This window comes from Danaus plexippus, chromosome 12 (genome assembly GCF_018135715.1).
Source record: "Danaus plexippus chromosome 12, MEX_DaPlex, whole genome shotgun sequence".
NCBI classification, from domain to species: domain Eukaryota; kingdom Metazoa; phylum Arthropoda; class Insecta; order Lepidoptera; family Nymphalidae; genus Danaus; species Danaus plexippus.
This window is the reverse complement of record NC_083545.1, coordinates 4,822,831-4,843,367: the sequence shown is the minus strand read 5'-3', so window position 1 is coordinate 4,843,367 and position 20,537 is coordinate 4,822,831. Positions and strand designations below refer to the sequence as shown.

The following is a 20,537-nucleotide window of genomic DNA, read 5'->3' as shown; positions in this document are numbered from 1 at the left end:
ATTTTGATATATTATAAATGTGTAATTCATGCTCGTCATGGTCACTTTATTCTGTTGGTAGCTAGCAATTAACAAAAAAATGCCGTAACAAGCAAAGTCACAATAGGAAATAGTCTTTTCAATTTGATGTCAGAGGTCAATTAATATAAAACAACAATGAACTAAATAATAAAATCTAAATTTAAATCATTCATCAATCGGATAGTCAATATTCAGGGAAATATTGTAAGGCTTAGAAAATAGATAATTTATTATAGACGATTGGTGACAACGCCTGATAGAAAAGTTTCTGTACACTGAAATATACAATATTGTGCAAACATACTTACGTTAAGTTTGTAGGAATTATTCACAGATGTACTTAACACCATAGAACTATCCAAAAATCGGTTCGAGGTCTTAATGTGATGTTTCTCGCGAGATTTAAATACTCGTATTTAGGTACCTACTTGGTTTGTCAATTTTAATGGTCATTGTTCAAAGTTATTCAATTAACGTGTTTTTTTTTACAGAAGTAAATCTCGCAACCAGCTTCTGTATCGTATAAGTTTTATACAAGATTTTAAAATATACATTTCAGTTTAGTTTTCGCTTTGGCTTGTAATGTGAAAATTATTTTTTTAAGTTTATTTTATTTATCTAAGATGGAAAAAACATATAATAGATTATAAAATCTCTAAGCAATGAAAGTTATCATTTAGACCTCTTACATAAAATTTAATCTGTTAATAAAAGTTGATTGTATACAGACGTTTGCTGCAACCTGTTTCTGTTTCCTCGAAACATATCAAATATATTCACTGCCCTAAAATGTATGTATGGAACTGTGCGAAAACTATGACAGTCGAGGCATGAAAGTATTGTAGGTACTGCAGGCGCCGGCTGTCTAGACTATAGACCATGTCGCGTCACCTGGAACCTTTCAGAGCGACCGTTTACACACATCCGACACAACCACACGCACACGTCACACACACATTCAAACATATTGAATGAAACTAATTAACTGTGACGTCACAATAATCCCTTTGATAATAAAACCCAAGTAAAACTTTCTTTAGATAAAACGTTATCTCAGTATTAATTTGTCATATTATATCAAAATGTGATAAAAGTAAGACATGGTAATCATTATATACATCCTCTTAACGCATACGTTGCCAGTGTATTTAAAACTTTATCTCATCAAGAGGTACTTTAGTCTTTAAGATATGGCAAGAATGAAACGGTTTTATCGCTAAAAGAGATCTCTTTCAGTCAACCTTAGATGGTGATAACAATTAAGATAAGAAATAGTCACTAAACTTAATATAATTGAATAACAAATCACAAAATTCCTTGTCGTTGGGTTTACAATTGATTAAATCGTCAAGCATTTAAGATGAATAATAAACATATATATATATATATAATAACATCTATAAATAAGCAAATATTAATATACATAGTTGTAAAGTCCCCCGTCTCGTAGAGTCTAATTGATCTGTTTAATGAATGTAAATAGATTAATAAATAAAGGTATAAATTTACTTTCAAATAATGTAGTCCACTAAAAAGTAAAAACTATACTCGTGTGAATAATAAAGCAATTAGACAAATAAGATCTCATTTATACATTGTTAGTCACGCTAGTGTGCTTATTTAATTATATGTCAGATTCCTCGGAGGTGCGTGGTTAATATATTTGAATAAATTAAGAGAAGATCGTTATATCTATTAAAATATCATAGTATAATTCGGTAAGTTAAAAATGTCTGTTATACTTAATTATTACTGCCTTATAAATGTACGGCTTAACATTTAGTGGTATTTGAACACAAACATTACCATAAGTAATGAGATTTTTTTTTAATTTTTTGACACAAATCTTCAATGGGAACCCTATTATTTGATGTACAAAGGAGGAAATCAAAAACACAAACGTTTTTAACGAAATATGGAAAATATTTGAGAGAAAATTATAAATATTATTGCAAGGTTGGCTATTCATCGGCAAAGGGTAAAAGGAATAATTGTTTCCGTCATCCAAGCAGATGTAGATGTAGACAGATTAACCTCGGGGACGTCTCTTTGTCCTTTTGTAATAAAAAGAAAATCTCTGGGGAGTAAAAACAATAATTTATTTAATTAGAAGCAACATGACATGCGGGTGCGGGCGTCATAAAGTTGAATCACAGAGAATTGTAAAGCGTAATTGTAAAGAAACCCCGCTGTTTACCGACGGCCCTTTATGCTCGGTTACATGCTTACCCGGCGCTGCGTACACATGTGCATGCATATGCAGCTCAATATGAATAAGATTTATCTATAATGCATATCGTAGTTTCTGTCTTAATAAAAGTGTTTTTTTTTTTTCTTTTAACTAAACTCTTTGTTTCCCAAGTTTCATATATTTGTTATCAGTTACATTTAGCATAAATTCGTTGTACCGTCGGTGTGAGTCAGTGGACATTCTGTAACAACAAAGTAGGCGCACAATGGTACTGTTGACCCTATTACGATCAGACATTGCTCTACAAATATTTAGCCAGACATAGAGTTGTCTGTAAACTGGTATCAAGTGCTATCTTACGTGATAACTGTATTTGCTGGAGATAACGGCGAGACTTACGGACATTCTTTGTCTGCGCTTTAATCAATCATATAATGCAATTGTTATTTGTATTAAAAAAAAAACGATAAGAATGAAAAAAAGTTAAGCTAGAAGTACAATTGTCAATATAATTTCGTGTCGTTAAAGATTTTTTTACTTTTTTTTATATAAAATATGACGGCGAAGTATAAATAGACCGATTATTATAAGAACTATAATGTGACTTAAAATAAGTACCATCAATATAAATGATCCGTTCAGAAACCGGATTCAATTTAAATAGCATTATCAACTTTATTAATACTTTGCATATACATAATTGTCATTTATAAACGCAGTTATGTATGTCACGGTATCGTAGTTAACAGATCTTTGATATTTACCGTAATTGGATATAAGATTTAAAGATAATACAGTCAACCCATACATCAAATCTAATTTTGCGTAAGCCGACAGTAATGGATTGACACATATACATCAACAGAGTCATTTATTCGCCCAATTTGCTAATCCGTCAAGAATTAATTAAAGCGTTTATTGGATGACTTAGTACGGTATTTATGGTGTAAATTTTGCACCTTATGGACACAGATTAAGGATACAGGTCGTTTAATGTAAGAATATTCAACGTCGACATGTTCGTATGCGTTCGTGTATTACACGTCAAATGAATTAAACCAAACTAAGAGGGAGAACTGTTCCGTCCAATTTGAATTACAAAGTTTGACCTGGATTAGTTTAATGACGATGTTGTTGCAATATTTATAATTGATGTGATGATGTTCGAGAAATCATTTTAACAATGTCTATATTTTAACTACAGGTTTATATATATATGTAGAGCGTTTTGTATTTATTTTAGCTGTATTTAATAGGTCTGTCACTACGCCATTATACGGAAACACTAATCGACTAATCGTGTAACGATCGAAACGTTGAATAACATAAATAATATTGTGCAATCTCATTACGTCTCGGACTAAAGTCTAAATGAATCTAAGGCTATAGTGGTCTCTTTTTCTTAATTTATTGCTGTTTGAGTCAAAAATATTTAAATCTGCTCTCTCTAACAGAATATTTTAGGTTAAATGAGTTAAATCTTACAATATCATACTCACAAAAATCTAGTTCAAACGAAAATGTGATATATTTTTTAATGTACATAAAAGTTACATAGTTAGTTAGGCTTTTGTGACAGAGTTACAAAAATCCCTCCATTGACACAACCATTTAACGCTTTTTACAGATTTGTTGTAATAATCTCATAGTCATTATGATTAATCTTATCACATTGATTTCCGGTTATATATAGAAACATTTTGACGTTTTTTAATTATCATTATCAAATAATCAGTGATAAATTATCAATTAATAATTATCACACAGCTGCACAGAGGCATGCATCAAAATGATGCATAAATCTCTATTCTCTTTCTCTGTATTCGTTTATGGTGTTTAAAAAACTTGTACTTTCTTTAGATGACCATAGACAAGATAAAATGGATACCGTCGGCTTCAAAACATTATTCACTTTAATATACAGTAAGCAAAAAGTTCTTCAATAAAGTATTGGTGCAAATTAGAAAAAAGAAGAATATCTCTATATTGATGTTTCGTATTAAACGTCGAAGGATTCGGGTTCCTCGAAGTCATTTTCCTGTTACGTATGTTATTGTCCGTCGGAGACAGGTGAATGTGAATAGTGATCGTAAGTGTTGCAGACGAGCTCTGATTCACGGCTGTCTAACATTGTTTAGCGATGCCAGTGCCGCGCCGCTCAATTCAGGGTGTTTTCACATACGACAGCTTTAATATTATATTAAGCGTTATGCATATAACGTTTCATAATTAAGATCGTATGTGAGAGAACCTCATTGTCCTCATATTAAGCGGTTAAATGCAATAGTTGTGTATTAATTTATTATTATATTTATATTTCTTAACTTCTTTACTATAAGGTCGGTTTAACGGTCGAGTATTTCAAATAGAGGTTGACGAAAGACGTGAACACCTAATGCATATTGATGCACCTTACATTGCAATGATATCGTCCAAAAATGTCATATGTTTTTTGCAATATCAGTGTAATTTAAAATATATTAAGAAAGCAATAAGGTAACCGAATTAATAAAATCCTATCATTAAAAACGGATTGCACAAAATTTGGTTGCTTAAAATCCTACCGTTCAATATAAAGATGCTCCAACGGGAACGGTGTATGTGAAATACCCCAACTATATGCTACGTGAACTAGGCCCGCGCCCTCGCGCCGACCTTGTCTCGACACGGATTTATTCGTGCGTCACTACTCGCACTGGTTACATTCGAGTCGACTTTTAAGTGACTTTACTTTATGTAAATACACATCGCTCACTTTTTGATCGACGAAAGTGACAGGTGACGTTACGAAAAGTATTGCCAGAAAGATGAATGTTATCTGAGTTTGTGGGTGTTTAAATGAATTAAATATTCCAACTGACTTTCAATTATAGAATATTATCCTCCGGGCCATAGAACATGGCCGATGTTATGAGGGAGTTATTAAATACAAACTAGAAGCTGGTGCAAAGGTTGCTAACACAACATGTAGTTAGACGGAGGAAGCTCTAATTGGATTATTATAGCCGTTGAAATTTATTGAATAGAAAATATTAATTAGTACGGAGACTCAGACGGATCGCGAGAGATTAAATGGTATTTTTAAAATGTCGTTAGACATAAGAAACGGTTATGACGTTTGTATATATGAATGGAAAACAAATCCAACTAGTTCAAATGACATGAATTTTATAATGAGTGTTACATATAGTAGTTGCCAGACGTCTAGACAGTCCGTCGCGTCGGCCTGAAGGCTCTTCAGGAAGGCCGAAATACCTCCCCTTCCTCCCCGCTCACCCGCTCACCCCCTCCCAGACACCTTCCCCCAACCTTTCTCGATTCGACCGCTCCCTGTCATTACGCACTTCCAATTTAGGACAAAAAGTTTCGAGCCAGTTCTGAATGTCATATAAAATTGGATGACAATAAAATTACAGTATCTATGAAATACCCCTTCAAGAAGGTTTAATTATGTATAAAGATATTTTAAAATCATTAATTCAATTAGTTTTCAATAATAATATATTTTAATAAGTTCATAGCATTGTTTAGGTTAAATAAATTTCTAAATACATATGTACATACGAAACCATCGGGAAGGTTTTGTTCTTCGATTTGGGTTGATACATAAGTTTCTTATATATATTTATTTATAAAATGGTAACTTTTATTCATTTACTTTATTTACTCAATATAATTCGTAAACATGTTGATGAAACCGCAAAATTTTATAGAAATCCTAACGAATCCTTATACATTGAAGTAAATCAATGGTTAACAAAATATTAGGTATATATTATATGTATAAAATAATATTATATATTATTTTAAATACATGTATCCTATTGTATATTGCGGATTTATTAAAACAACTGCATATATAGTCCATCGAGTTGCTTCGTTTACTCTGCTTGGGTAATTTGAATCCAGCTTTAAGTTAATTCATTTAATTTCAATCACCATTCCGTCAGTCGAACAGTAAGGAGAATGATATATCTATATTTCAATAAAAATCAACATATGACAACACCTCTCCTGAAAAATATCTCCCACGAGACTACATAGTATGTTCACGACAATTAATATTTAAAAAACAACTAAGACTATTATGGATGCATACATAAAAAATATATACTTACAATACATACTTCAATAAACGTAATTAATTAAATATTATTTAATATAATTATAATATTGGATTTGCAAATACAATGTTAGCTGTTGTTTTTATACAAAAAAATCAAGTATTGTTTATTTTTAGCCGCATTGTTTACTATTAAGAACAATAAGTTTAAGTAATAACCTGGTAATAATTTAAACAACGGTCGTCGCTGTCGGCGACCGGCATTACAGTTGCATACACGACGTCAATGCACGGATTATTCGAGAAGAGCAAATTGATGTATGTAACTTTGACTTTCGTGTGTTGTAGATTTTGAATGTTTTATTATATTTTTATATTATTAATAAATTTCAAATGAAATAACAGTCGTTTTATAGTAGTTTAAGAGACGGTATAGGTTATGTGTATTGTACGAAATCAATCGGATTATCTGTTGACGATTTTGCGATATGGAATAATTATATTTTACTCTGTTATTTGTACTTGAAATATGCGTTTGTGATAGAGAAATTTTCATAATGTTAAAATACTGTCAAAAGCTATAAGTATCCAAGGGTTAATATGAATGTACAGATATGTGGGTGATAGGGTGCTGGCGGGGTGTGAGGGTGTGGGGAGGCGGGGGAGGTGCATTCTCTGCACCGTGTGCAAATGCACTCGCCATCACTGGCCATTGCCACCGATTTCGTTAACATTTAAAAAGTTTTATCCAAATACCAGAACTGCATAACAATTGAACCCCTCGCTGATAAGAAAGCATGTTGTTGAATTTCAGATAGATATGTGTAAAATTTCGTGTAAAGTAAGTTAAGTTTTTTATATATAACATATTGATATTGGGCAGTTTAATTTCGTATTAGTAACAAATTCTTTTTTATTTTAAGTTCAATTTACGGTACCAGTAGAACTTATTTAGTATATAAGGCTTTATATTTTATATCGTCGTATCAAAATGACTAAAGTATTAATGGATGTCTTTAAAAATATTAAAAATTGAAGTTTGATATGTATGCGTTCTGTCAGTTAAAAGATAAAAAATAAAATAAACACAATTTTAAAACCACAGTAATACAGCCAACGTAGCCATAAAAAAGCACGAGGAAGTCTGTTAGTGGACCGGTAAGACCGAAGTCCTGTTTGAGCAGTGTGGCGTGAAAATGCGGTGTAAGGCCGGATGTCGGCTAAAACTCAACCCGTGTTGCCATTCTATCCTCGTCTATATGTAGTTTTACCGACAACCACCTGCATGTGCAGACTAACTACGTGTCAGTGAATGTAGCTATCATAAACCAACCTTTCTCTGCCAAATAATCTGTGATCTTCCTTCGCAATTGTAATCAAAGTACGTATATTGGCTGTCTGAGGTTTATTTTTAATCTATTGTTGTACTACACAAAATATTAAAAAAAAAATGAATATCTATAGACTAAAAACTTGTCACATTTGATAAACAAAGAAAATATTATTCTTTTATACACAAATTCATACATGAGTTCCATTATTGTTAAAAATATTCTTTATTAGGGTTGTATTCGAACAACATTTCAACGTTTTCTTGTTTTTGCTAAAAGCTTTTAAAGATTCTGACAATGGGAAAGACTTGTATTTTTCCTAAAAAAAAAAAATATTATTTTTTATCACTGGATAAGATTTTAGTTATTTGCTATAATTTTATTATTTAAAATAAAAAAAAGAACATTTCCCTAGAATCAAAGAATCCGCTGCGTCGAAAACTGTAAACAAATGACTCGAATATAATAATTATGTGGAAATACCTAAAGATCGCGAAGCATAACAACAAAGCAATTTCGTCCAATTATTCACGCAATTAATATCTTAAAAAAAATATATATACACAAAAGCGACCGGTATATAAATAATTCTCTTCGTACGTTCGGTAGCACTTACGGTAACTCGCCTTTGTACAGCGATCCAACTATAGAGAACAATGAAAAACACTTTTTAACATATGGCCCTTTTGATAAAAAGATATCCTCTGAAAGTCATTTAAATTTAATGAGACCTATACTTAAGTCGTATTTCATATGAAATTCCGTACTTTATAACAAATTATATTAAGAAACAAAGACCTTTTTTGTTCAATATATAACATGTGTTCCACATTCAGTTTTATGTAATTTTATTGTTATTTATGTATGTAATTGCTTGCATGTATGACGAAATAATATAGTGAATAGTAATTACGTAATTGAATGTTTAAAACTAACATCATGTAATATGTGGAGCAGATGAACGACCTCTTTTCTCTGAATTGGCATCGGCGCCAGTTGGAACTCACTAGTAGACGAGACTTCATCGTATTTCATTGATACCTACCTTTTAACCGTCACCCATTCTCCTGTGTAATACAGGTAAATAATCTAAGTACACCCGACAAGGTAATATTGGATTGCAGGCAATTTCGAAATTCTACAAATGCAAAACATCGCATAATATCATCTATGTACATATGTATATTCGAAATGCAAGAGAGACGTGAGTAATCAAAACATATACGTACTCGAGTCACAAAATCATAATTCGGTTGGTTGTTAAGTGTGATAAAAAAGGACAAGGTTGGTTTAACAAGCGGTCGGCTGTATGACGGTGACCCAACGTCCTTGCGGTGACACTGCAGTCTACAGGTACGCTCCGTCAAAAGACCGTGCTTGTATTCTGTTATTTTATTTATGAAAAACATCATTCAATTATATCAATATGAAGATAAGGACTAATGCTTAATTATTTTGATATTACAGATTCATATCAAAACCCAAAATTAACCTTTTTTTTTCGCCTTGTTTAGATATAAAAAACGGATTTCTTTGTGATATTGTAATCAAGAGGTACGTTTACGTTTTACACAGCAATTACATAATATAATGTAACAATCGATTTCAGGTCGCCTAGTGTCCGACTGAGGTCGTCGAAGGTTGTAGCGGGCGCTGCAGGCTCCGGTGCCCTTGCCGCGACAGACGGTGCATGCACCCTGCACCCACCACCCACTCACCCACTCACCCGCACACCCACTCCACTTTCAATGATACAACAGACTGATTTATAAAAACGATCCAATACTTATCCAACGGTCTAATCTTTTTACTTTAATCATCACAAATCGAATTTTAATAATTTTATAACATCACGATGTCGGCTGTGTTACTGAATTTTAAAACCCAATAAAAACACAAAACACTATATGTATGTATGCGTGTATATAAATTTCGTGTTCAGATAAATAATTCAAGTGCATAAAACACTGCAATTCAATCATTAAATAAACCAAAGGCATAAATTTCAGCAGTGTTTCTTATGCAACTCTTGTCTGGACGGCAGTGGCCATTTTGCCGTTTTGCTTTGAGGCCTTCATAAAGTTCAATTCCCATTCGTGTCTGGCAGACCGGATGAATTTATCGTTTTGTACATTTTCGGCGACTGCGATTCGTCATGAGTTATTCAAAGTTTGGGTGACCATTACAAAAACAGTGAGTGCATCGTGTTTTTAATTAAGTCAGATATGCAATTATATTGTACGAGATTTTTATTTTGATACTTCGTTTTTAAAAAGATTTATTTTAAAAACGAAACCAAAAGAGGACAGGTTATTTGATGGGATTTTAAAAATATAATTTTATGAAAATGTCTATTCTATACAAAAGTAGATAATGTTTGAAGAATGCCAAATTTTATGACTTCATAAACTTAAATGCATAAGCCAAAATGTGTTCGATGCTCATGGTGTCAAACATCGCACGTCCTGTAAATCGATGTCAACGGCTCCTTGAACCTTCACATCACAAATTTAATTCACAATAAGCAACAACACTTTTGTATGCGCCCGCGCACAATACCTATTCAGATTTATTGAGGAGCGCTGAATCGGTAATCGGCTAACCGGCGGTCGGTCACCCTCCATTATAATGCAGAATAAAGATACTTCAAAGAGGACAAAGTGATTTCGAAATTTTATTGTTCCAATAAACAATTCAATATATCGTTCTAACATACTTTGAAATATAGTTCTATGGTGGGACTAATGCTTATTTTTTATTCAGTATTTCTTCTAAATGTTTTATCTTATCGTCTATAATTTTCTGAAGTTCCTTCGAATCTGAAAGTATATCCGACAGTTGTTTCAAAGACGCCGGGGGTGCAATGCTTTTCAAGTTCTCTAGCCCCTCTCTTTCAATGTTCCAAGCATCTACAATATTTTTTGCAAAGATTTTATATCAGACAAATATTTTTCGTTTCTCTCGGGGTCACTTATTAAATCTGTTAGTTCTTGAAGATTTCGTCGATGATTTCATGCGTCGTAACGTTTACTTCATTATATTTATCTTGAATCAGTTCGTCCAAAATAGGAATAGAGTCTGTAATGTCTCCCTCTCCACCATCATTTACATTTTTTGTCGTAGAACACGTCTAACTGTCCTGAAGAACAAACGGAAATAACAGCATGTAGGATGTTTTAATTTTAAAATGGAAATTTTACCACTTATATATTTCTATAAAATGAATGACTTATTTACAGTTCTAGATCTCTAAAAAACATTTACCTGAACTACAATTTTTGCAGTAATTTCCGTAATCTTCGATCAACCGTTGTAGTTGTAGCAGCTTAGAATCTATTTGCAGCCCTCTTCTTTAACTTGATATATGAGTTCTTTTATAACAGTTGAGTTCATTTCTTTACGAAATTGTTGAATTCATCTTCTAAGCTAAGTACATCGTACATTGTCCGACCGTATATCGACAAGCTGCTTCTTTTAGTTCCTTTTTCATTTAATTATTTCTTCCGTCAATAAATTATCCGTTTCGTTGATAATATTAAGTTTTTTTTCTAGAAACTCGTCGAAATTGTCTGTTATTTTGATGTGATGTTATTTGTAGGTCCTCGATGGAACTGCATATATAGTCATCTGGTATGCTCCTCTTTAATATTCGTCTCATTACTGAAAAAAAATTTATATTGTTTTTTTAAATGATTTATATTTTTTTTTACCTTATGTAACAATAACATTAATGTTAATACCGGGTTCGGGTTCATCACAAGCGTATTTACAAATGTTCTCATATTTTGTCAACCTTTTCATGAAATTCTTTTTTAGTCTGTCTTTCATCCATCAGTTCCTTTAGCTGTGGATATTCTTTTAGTATGCCAGCTATCTTCTGAACTTCAGGCTCCACGCGTTGTTTCCCTCAACGTATATACCCTTGTAGGACATTCAATAATTGTTTGGTTGTTTTTTAAACCACTTCCCAATTGCGCGATATCTTCTGCGTGTTTATTCTTCGCGTGTCAGCTTTAGGAATTAGTTTCTCAATCAGTGTGTCATTAAAGTGGAGATTATTGTACATATAATCGATAATGACTCGGATATCCTTCTTGCTGTGTAAACTTTTATCCGGGGGACAGTCGCCGTCTGCTAAAAATATATTATCTATTAGATTATTCTTATTTAATGAAAGACAAAAGAAACTATGAAAGTTATATAAATTTTTTTTTTTTGAGAAAGCTACTCAGCCTTGAAAATTGATTTGCATGTTTTTTTTTAACTAAATGTTGTTGGTAGATCAACTGACTAACTGACTGACCGTAGGTCGATACAAAATAATAAGAAGAAAAATACTTACAATTAGTCCTATGTCAATCGAGAGAACGAACATTGTAAAGTCTTTTCGAATCGAATATTTTGAAAGCTCTTAAAATAATTTTTATAATACAATTATGTGTGAGTCACCTGTTATTTCTCTTTTTCTTTTTCTTTTTCTTTCTCGGGTTCGGTTACTGGATTGGTATCTGTGATGAAGATTCATTAATATATAATTTCTAAATTTATAAATTACACCTAAAACTTACTCGTAACATTATCTTCTCCGTTTTGAGTTGATGATTCGGTTAGTAAATAAAGTATTTAATTATTAAATTATAAAAGTACTCGTTTAAGTATGAATTGCCGTCTGACTATCGTATATATACTTTCGTTAACAACTCAAATATAAAACATACACACTCGCACACACACACACACACAACACACACACACTGATTACTTAATATGTAAACGTACAAATAAGGAATAGTTTACATCTATTAGAAAAAAAAGAAATCAGAATACACGACTAGAGCGAGGCGAAGAAAAAAATCACAATAAATAATTGGAGTTAGTATGCAATATTTAGCAAAAATATCCTGAAACGTCTGACTGTAAAAAAATTAATATTCGTATGAAGGTGTTATAGGTGTTAATAGTACAACCTAAAAACTCAATAGAAATAGGATATTATATGTTTATCGGAATTCGGTACGGGAATTCAATACGAACATGGCACAGATCCTAAAGAATTCTCAGCAAATTATTCCTTCTAGGTCACGACAAATATTAGTACCAAAAATATACGTCATTGTTCTACGAAAAATTATGAGAACAATATAGGTATCAATTGTTGAATGATTTCATTATTTCTATTCAATCATTTACTTTAATTAAAGAGGAATTATTCGTTATAAGGACCACTTTGGATCTGTCCTAAATCTTTTCAATCATTGATCACGTAAAACAAATCTTTTCACTTTTACTCTTTTTCTATATTAGAAATGAAACTGTCAAAGAAATCTCGTATCGATCGGAATCATGACCATTACATTGTGGTCATTTAATTTTTGACAATACCCACAGTTGTCAAAGTACATAGATAGTATCTTTCAGCATTTGGCAGCAGCGCTTTCGACCAATGGTTTCTTCGAAAATCTCGTCTAGTATACGAAACCAAGCGAAGACGCTCTTCACCAAAGAATATAAAAATTCAATCTCTGATTACAATTAGTCACTTGTTTATTTTGACTACAAATAAATGTATTGAAGTTAAGATAAAAAACAAACAATGTATACTTATTGTTGCATAATTTTTCTATATATATATTTTTTTTATTTTACTATTCGGTTTACTATCCATTGTCAGCCCGAATACGAAAAAGAAAGCTAGCAAGTTGGATACCGAGGAGATATCGGTTTCTTCTCTAAAATTATTTGCATAAAATTCTAGGTTTACGTTAACGTAAGTCATAAATAAAAAATAAAAAATTCAATTTGTAGCGAGTAAATCATTACAGCTACAGACGATGTTATTGCTTAGATAAAATATAAAAACAAGGGTTACTTGTTGTCTGCTTAAACATAAGTAAATTTAAAATGTATATATGTGGGCTTTACTAAGCTATAATCCATAACTATAACTTACCTGTTTCATCCTCGTCAATTCCAGTAGATAATTCTGTAAATTAAAATTAAAAAAAAAAACGGTTAATTCGTGAAAAATAAGAAATATGATCAGTTTGCCTTACACACCAATTGCCGGTTCGTCTGAATTGTCGTTAGTTAAATCTTCAATTTCATTTCTGGGGTGCACCTGGTATCCATGACATCCGTGATAGAACAACACGCATAAAAGTACTTTGGATAATAACATTTTGTGTGACTATGAACCAGTTCATTTCAGTGTAACAACTGCCTTTTATAAGAAAATGTTGATTCAAGAATGCTGTTATCTATTCACGACATAATTTTTATAGCAAAGTATTTCCCTATAAAATTTGTTTTTAGATAAATTCATAGACTACTGTTTTGTTGTCGACTAACTTTGATACCCGACTTCGCTGACTTGAATTCTTTACCGTAATGCCATAGATTATAATAAAATTATAAATCCTACCTTTTTTATCAGCTATTATTACTAAGATTATTATTTAAGAAGATTTATTTGAACAAACAGAAAGAAAAATGAAAAAGGTTTTAAAATGTTGTCACGATATTATATCGAGTAAACGTCATACTTAAAAATCAACTTTAAAATGCCTTTAATATTTTTTAATAATATGATAATTAATAGTTATATAAAAAAATTAAATAAAGTATTTCATGAAATAAGTTTAAAGGATAATAAAAATGGCTGCCTTATAATTTGTTAAAGTATCGTCATTTGATATTGCCAGCAATGGGGAATGCGAGTTAAAAAAAAAGTGGAATTGAGGCGACTAAATGAAAATACTAAAAATTCCATTCAACGACAGTAAAGCTATAACATAATTATAGATATTTGGGTTTTTTAGACAAATTGAAATGTTTATGGACTGTATTTGTTTGTCTGTTACAAGACAAGTACATCAGTATGGTTTTATAACCTAGCTAGTAATCAGCGACACGTCTGTCAATAATTTTCCGTCATGTCTATTCGCTAGCCTTTACTGTAGTTATTTGGTTTTGTGGTAAAAGCACGTCGTGCGTTATATTGGCTATTGTTGTCAATTTAGTCCGCTGTTTAAAATTTTAATTATATACTCTAGAAAACAATTAGTTTCTATACAGCAAGTCGTAGTAATGATTTAGAAACACTTCATCTAGAATAATTCACTAGCATCACCTCATGTTTGCTTCGTCAAATTAAATACTGAGCGTCATAAATACGTTCACATCATGAGGGAAGATTTTTTAGAATGAAAACCGAAAACGCTTCGTTCGCCGTGAATCGAAACAAACTCGTATTAATGCTATAGAAGAGGGTTCGCGTGTACCTTAACATAATTTCGTAAATATTTACGAAATTATGTTAAGGTACATGCGAAGGTATACTCAAGAAATTTTCCTAAAAAGTAACTCCCGTAACTCCCGTCTCAATTTTTAAGGTATAAAAAAATATTTCAATTTATATTATTCTGCAAATTTATAAACGTAATAATGTTATTATATAATTTTGTCGAAAAACTTTAACCAAAGATTTGAACGGTTAACGTGGATTAAAGCGATTATTAAAAAAATAATCTATTACGTATGTAAAAAATGTTAACTTTTATGAAAGTGTTATATGTGGTTAGCACGATAAAACTAAATGAAAGTAAATGAATAAATCTAATGAAATGATATTAAAATACAAATGAAAATACGCAACTGGAATTTAATATACATTTGAAAAGCAACAGAATTTTATTTGCGAAGGAATTTCTTGTAGCTACTTGAAAATATGAATGCCACAGACAACTCTAATTCCTAAATAAGTTACGGTAACAATAAGAACAAATATTTGCTAAAATATTTTTACTTGATATAATTAACGAATTTATTGGTGCCTTAATAATACTGAATTACACTTAAACAGTAGTTAACTAGGGTAATTCTTCCCTATATATTATGTTTCATAATATTCCTCCTTAAAAGTTTTGTTATACTAACGAACAAAAACTTTTTGTTTCGCTTACTTGCATAACATAATGTTTACGTTATAACTCAATGATAATTTAGTTAAACATGATATTAACGAACGTGTAAAAAAATGAGAACTATATTTAAAAATAGACACAAAATTGGTGAAACTTAAAGCTAAAATAAAGTTAAAATAAAATCGGGTAAATTTGTAAGAAATTAATTACTACGCGACTTGCGTGTTTGAAACTAGACACCGACACGATTAGATAAAACATAAAAACATGGTTTGCTTTTTTAGATATAAATAATTCTGAGTAAATATATTTTAAAGTCTTTTGAGATTTTTTAATATACTCGGTGATAGTAATATAAGTTAAAAATAATATTGAGATTCCTTGAGCAGTGAGTTAATAAATATATTGTCTTTCGTACTCTACAGCTATACTCAGCAGCTATGTCGGATAAATAATAATGATGATCTGTGCAAATGAAACTGTACGTGATTTAAAACAATTGGTGCTCCAACTATGACTGTTATCTCAAATTCAGGATGCCCATTCTTTCTCAACGCGTAACTGAAAACTCGCATACAGATAAAAAAACATTTGGAACTGATGTCATACGACAGGCTATGTTTCGTCTATATTTTTTTTTTAATATTTTTTATAAGAAGTTAAAAATTAATAACTGTCTGATAAAATTTAATATTTGACAGATAGCTACATAAAGTTTTGTTTGGAATTATAAATGACATATTCGGATACATTTTTTTTTAGAAATAACGATAACAACAAAGGATGTATCATGCATGTGAGCACATTTCCCGTATTAAGTGTGATTGTGAACGCTGTTTAAGTGATATCATTTATTGAGTCTGAAAGATATGAAATAAAAATGTTTGCTTAAAACAATTTGCAATTCAGTTACACACGTTATATGCCATAAACGATATTGTGTCTCTATTATTCCGTATATTTAATGAAATTACGTTTTGTGTATGGGTGGAGGGTGTCGAGGGGCCAGACGGTGACGTACAAGGTGAAGGTCAACTATACCTACACGTATGATGCAATTTTCACGCTCCAACGAAGCAGCTAGACTGGATTAAATACGCACCAAATGGTTTTGCTTATATTTAAAGACTTCTAAAAGATAATACGACCTTCTCAAAGATAATAAGTATGTAACCGTTATTTCATTAAATTATATATTTTTTTCTACTTTTAAAACTGTCAAAGTTAATGTAAATCAAAGTTGGTTTTATTTATATTAATCCGTTGAATAAAACATTAAGACTACGTTAGGTCTGGCGTAAGGTTTTCATGGTTCTAAGTAATATTCCTGAATCGGTTAAATATTCGGCAGAATATTCGGTTTTTGCGACGGTCATTTATGAGAGGATTATGATCAGGGAGCGTGAAGGGCGCCTCAAGCACAATGCTCACCTATCTGGAGCAGACTTAATTTCTATTCACGACGTATTTATATATCTATTGTATAGTCTGCGCCGGAATTATATTTCATTTTTGCTTCTCTCATCTGAAAATACGCTGACCTTTATGAAAGGGATTCTTTTTTTATCTGTATTTTAATCTATATTAATGTCCGATTTGAAGTACGAGATACGTCTAAGCCTCTAGATTATAAGCAGTCTTTAGAATATCATAAATTTAATTCTGAATAGAATTTATGATATCCATTAAACTAAAATGAAATATTACGAATTACTATACGAATAAGTATTTAATATGTTTGAAACTGATAGTTATAACAGTGGGTTTACGATCGTACTAGATCCTAGATAATAAATTGCAGAGCTATATTCCTAGCTCTCAAAGGTCTGCATTTCGTATGACGCGTCGCACGCCCAGACTATATGTCTGAGACTATTACGTGACGTCACACACTTGCATAAGGGGACGCGGTGTGGAACGACATTATGTAATCGCATCCGATAACAATTAGATCATGCACATTGCCATTATATTGTACTATTTTCATGAATCTTTTATAAAATCATGAGCGATAGAAGTGTATAGAAATTTTTCATCAGATACATCTAGATTCTGTAGGACAGTAATATTTTTATGGTGCACTTGTAACGCCACGTGATTCAAGTCTGAATCTATTTTTATGTCGATATATGAATTATATGAATGAACGCCGTTCGTTGCACGTACATTGTGGATGTGAAGGTGAAGATCTATTGAACTTTATTCAGAAATATATGTACCAATAAGGAATTTTAGAAGAGTGGGTTGCCTTCAGAAAATTCTTTTAAGATCGTCATGGGGGATTCCGGGATATGTTTTTACCGGCAGGCTGGGCTCGTGAGTCAGTCGGACAGACAGCGGCAAACGGAAATGACTCCTTCCTCCGCGCTATCGGCCGGCACTTTTGTTAAATTAAAATGGATGAGGTTTAAAGTGGAGCGGTCGTAACTAACGGTTGGCGCGTCGCCTGTCAGCGATTACAGCAATCTACTGTGGCAAAAAATAGGACACGGAGCGACGCGTGGGGTCGGGCTCCCTCTTCGATCGACCTTACAGCGACCTATTAAGGAATACGGCCCAAACAGACGCTATAAAATTGTTTAAACTGCACTACGTTTGTTAATATTTAAGGGAACGATGTCTCGGGATGAAATTTTGCAATAGTTTATAACCATAATGCACGCTGACGATCTAATTGCGTTCAAAATAGAACAGGCCGTTATTCATGAGTCGTAAAACATAAAAACAATGCAAAATTTAGAGTTGTAGTGCAGCGGTTCGAATATAAAAATGTCATAAAGTTGACATTTTTAGTATTTGCTATGAAACTTTATGTAGCCATAACAATTTAAAAACTGCAAGGCTGAATGCGTGTTATTAAAAAAACATATATTTTATACGTCTTTCTTCTAAGTTATTTGAATTTATGTGATGGTTTAAAATAACTTATGTTTTTATTTCTTGAAAACTAAAATCCCTCCATTAATTTTTTTACGTGCGTTAAGATATAATTAAAAAGTATTTGTTAATTTACTACATATATTCAGAATATTTATGAGATAAGCGAGATTAAAGGTTGCCAAAAATTGTGACTTTTACACTCCTTATCCGCCGCAGATACATCCATAAATCTTTTCACTCACTTCCGTCGGATGTTTATATTTTTTGAATATTTTACTTCATAATTTAAATAAATATTTATTTATTTAATAATCAAAGTCAGACATTTTCTTGTCGCGCCATGTCCAGCTATCTCGTTTTTTCAATAAATTTTCATAATTAATATCAAACATTCATATATTTTCCATTATGAGGTGACGACATTTATAATTTTTTTAGTAATACTGATCAAGTTAAAATTATTATTTTATTAGCTTATTAAAAAAAATATTTACAGGTATTCGAGAATCACATGTTACACATTACCAACTATACCTTTTTTTAAACTTTACTTCATATTTCCCAAGATCTGTGTCATCACTCGACCGATGTATAGCTATTACAAATGTAAAAAAAAGGAACGACATTTTTTATAATCTCTATTTGGACCAAAATTATGCAGGTGTCGCCACTGAACTATATAAGTATATATATATAATAATATAAAAGTATATATATAACTATATATAATATAAACATATACACATTCCATATTATTGTTATGTACATTAGGTATATACAATAATTGCAACTATTTCTGTCAGTTCATAGATTATACACGATTAAAATGAGTATAGACATGTTAACATAAAGATGTCGGTAAAATAAAACTTAAAAATGTTTCTACTATATTAAAATATTTCTACTATATAACTATTATTAAATTTCTCAACGCGGTCTGATAACACAGTACTAATATTTTGAAAGTAACCTTCACTAAAATAAACTGAAGAATGTGAAATTGCTAGTATTATCCCATTGCTTCTCGTGTTCGTAAAATATTTCCGAAGAATAAATGTAATTTAATACAACATTAGTGTATTTGTAGGTATATAAATTTCCATAATGCAATTCGTCTAGACTCTAGAGTTAACAGTGCGAGCTAGAAAAGACAGTCTGAAGGTTGAATTGAGAAAAACATGGCTGCAGTGCACTGCACTTTACTGCGCTTTTTGTTACACTCAAACTGGTTACTGGCTCGTATTATTGTTACTCTTTACTAAAAAAAAATAACAATACGAACCTATTAATTACTTGACGATTATAAAAAAATAGCTTTATTAATATATTTAAAAAGTTTGAAATGTTAAACTCATTAAACTGTCAATACCATCTAAATGTGTTGCGTGTTTATCAACAGTGATTGATCATTTAACCCACCTGAATTATACGAGACGCATACTAAATCCATCGATTATAAAGAGTGATATAGTCTAGTTGTTTGCGTAGACGGTTCTCGTGTGCCCGAGGACAACAAACGAGCCGTGGAAATCGTCTGGAGGTGAACCGAAGGCCTGTAATGCCTCTAAAATGCAACGTCATTGTCTACGCTTAGCAACAGAACGCGAATTGGATTTACATTATTTAATGCACTCGCTACTACAGACGGGTAATAAATAATACTATTGTTCATAGAAATACGCTTTTTATTTGGAAAGAATAACCAAAGTAAATAGATTTATTTACGAATAGGATTTTATATATAAATGGATTTATTTCTAAAGATTGTTTTATGTATAGCTGTTAGTTTAATGAGCGGAATGTATTACTTGTAAGAGAGAGAGGTTTAAGAAGAGGGACTAATTTTAGGTCCATTCACATAATAAGAATACTCTACTTTGGAAATGAAGATGGAGCATGCGCGTTCTCCAGATTCACTTCACCTATATCGGAGAAACCATATAAGACTTTTTACCCAAAATTAAGATTTTGAGGACTTTTTTTTTTGGTTATGCATGGCTGAAACGGAATTTTATTGCATATTCAAAATAAGAATAATCATTTTGTTTCTTGGAATTCCAAGTGACGAATAGGATAGACGTATTTATACACACATAGTTCACTATCATGAAGAGAAGCATTGATTTAAT

General features: G+C 31.5%; 2 long non-coding RNA genes across 2 annotated transcripts; both read right to left on the bottom strand.

Moving 5' to 3' along the window:
• Positions 1–10,260: 10,260 nt before the first annotated feature.
• Positions 10,261–11,515, bottom strand: LOC133319099 (uncharacterized). The gene is made up of 2 exons (XR_009752805.1): positions 11,347–11,515; positions 10,261–11,266 (listed from the first exon to the last, which is right to left on the bottom strand). It is a non-coding gene; the product is annotated as an uncharacterized LOC133319099 (long non-coding RNA).
• Positions 11,516–12,061: 546 nt separating this feature from the next.
• LOC116772728 (uncharacterized) lies at positions 12,062–13,814 on the bottom strand. Its single transcript, XR_009752822.1, has 3 exons — positions 13,664–13,814; positions 13,557–13,589; positions 12,062–12,114 (listed from the first exon to the last, which is right to left on the bottom strand). It is a non-coding gene; the product is annotated as an uncharacterized LOC116772728 (long non-coding RNA).
• Between the last annotated feature and the right edge of the window lie 6,723 nt (positions 13,815–20,537).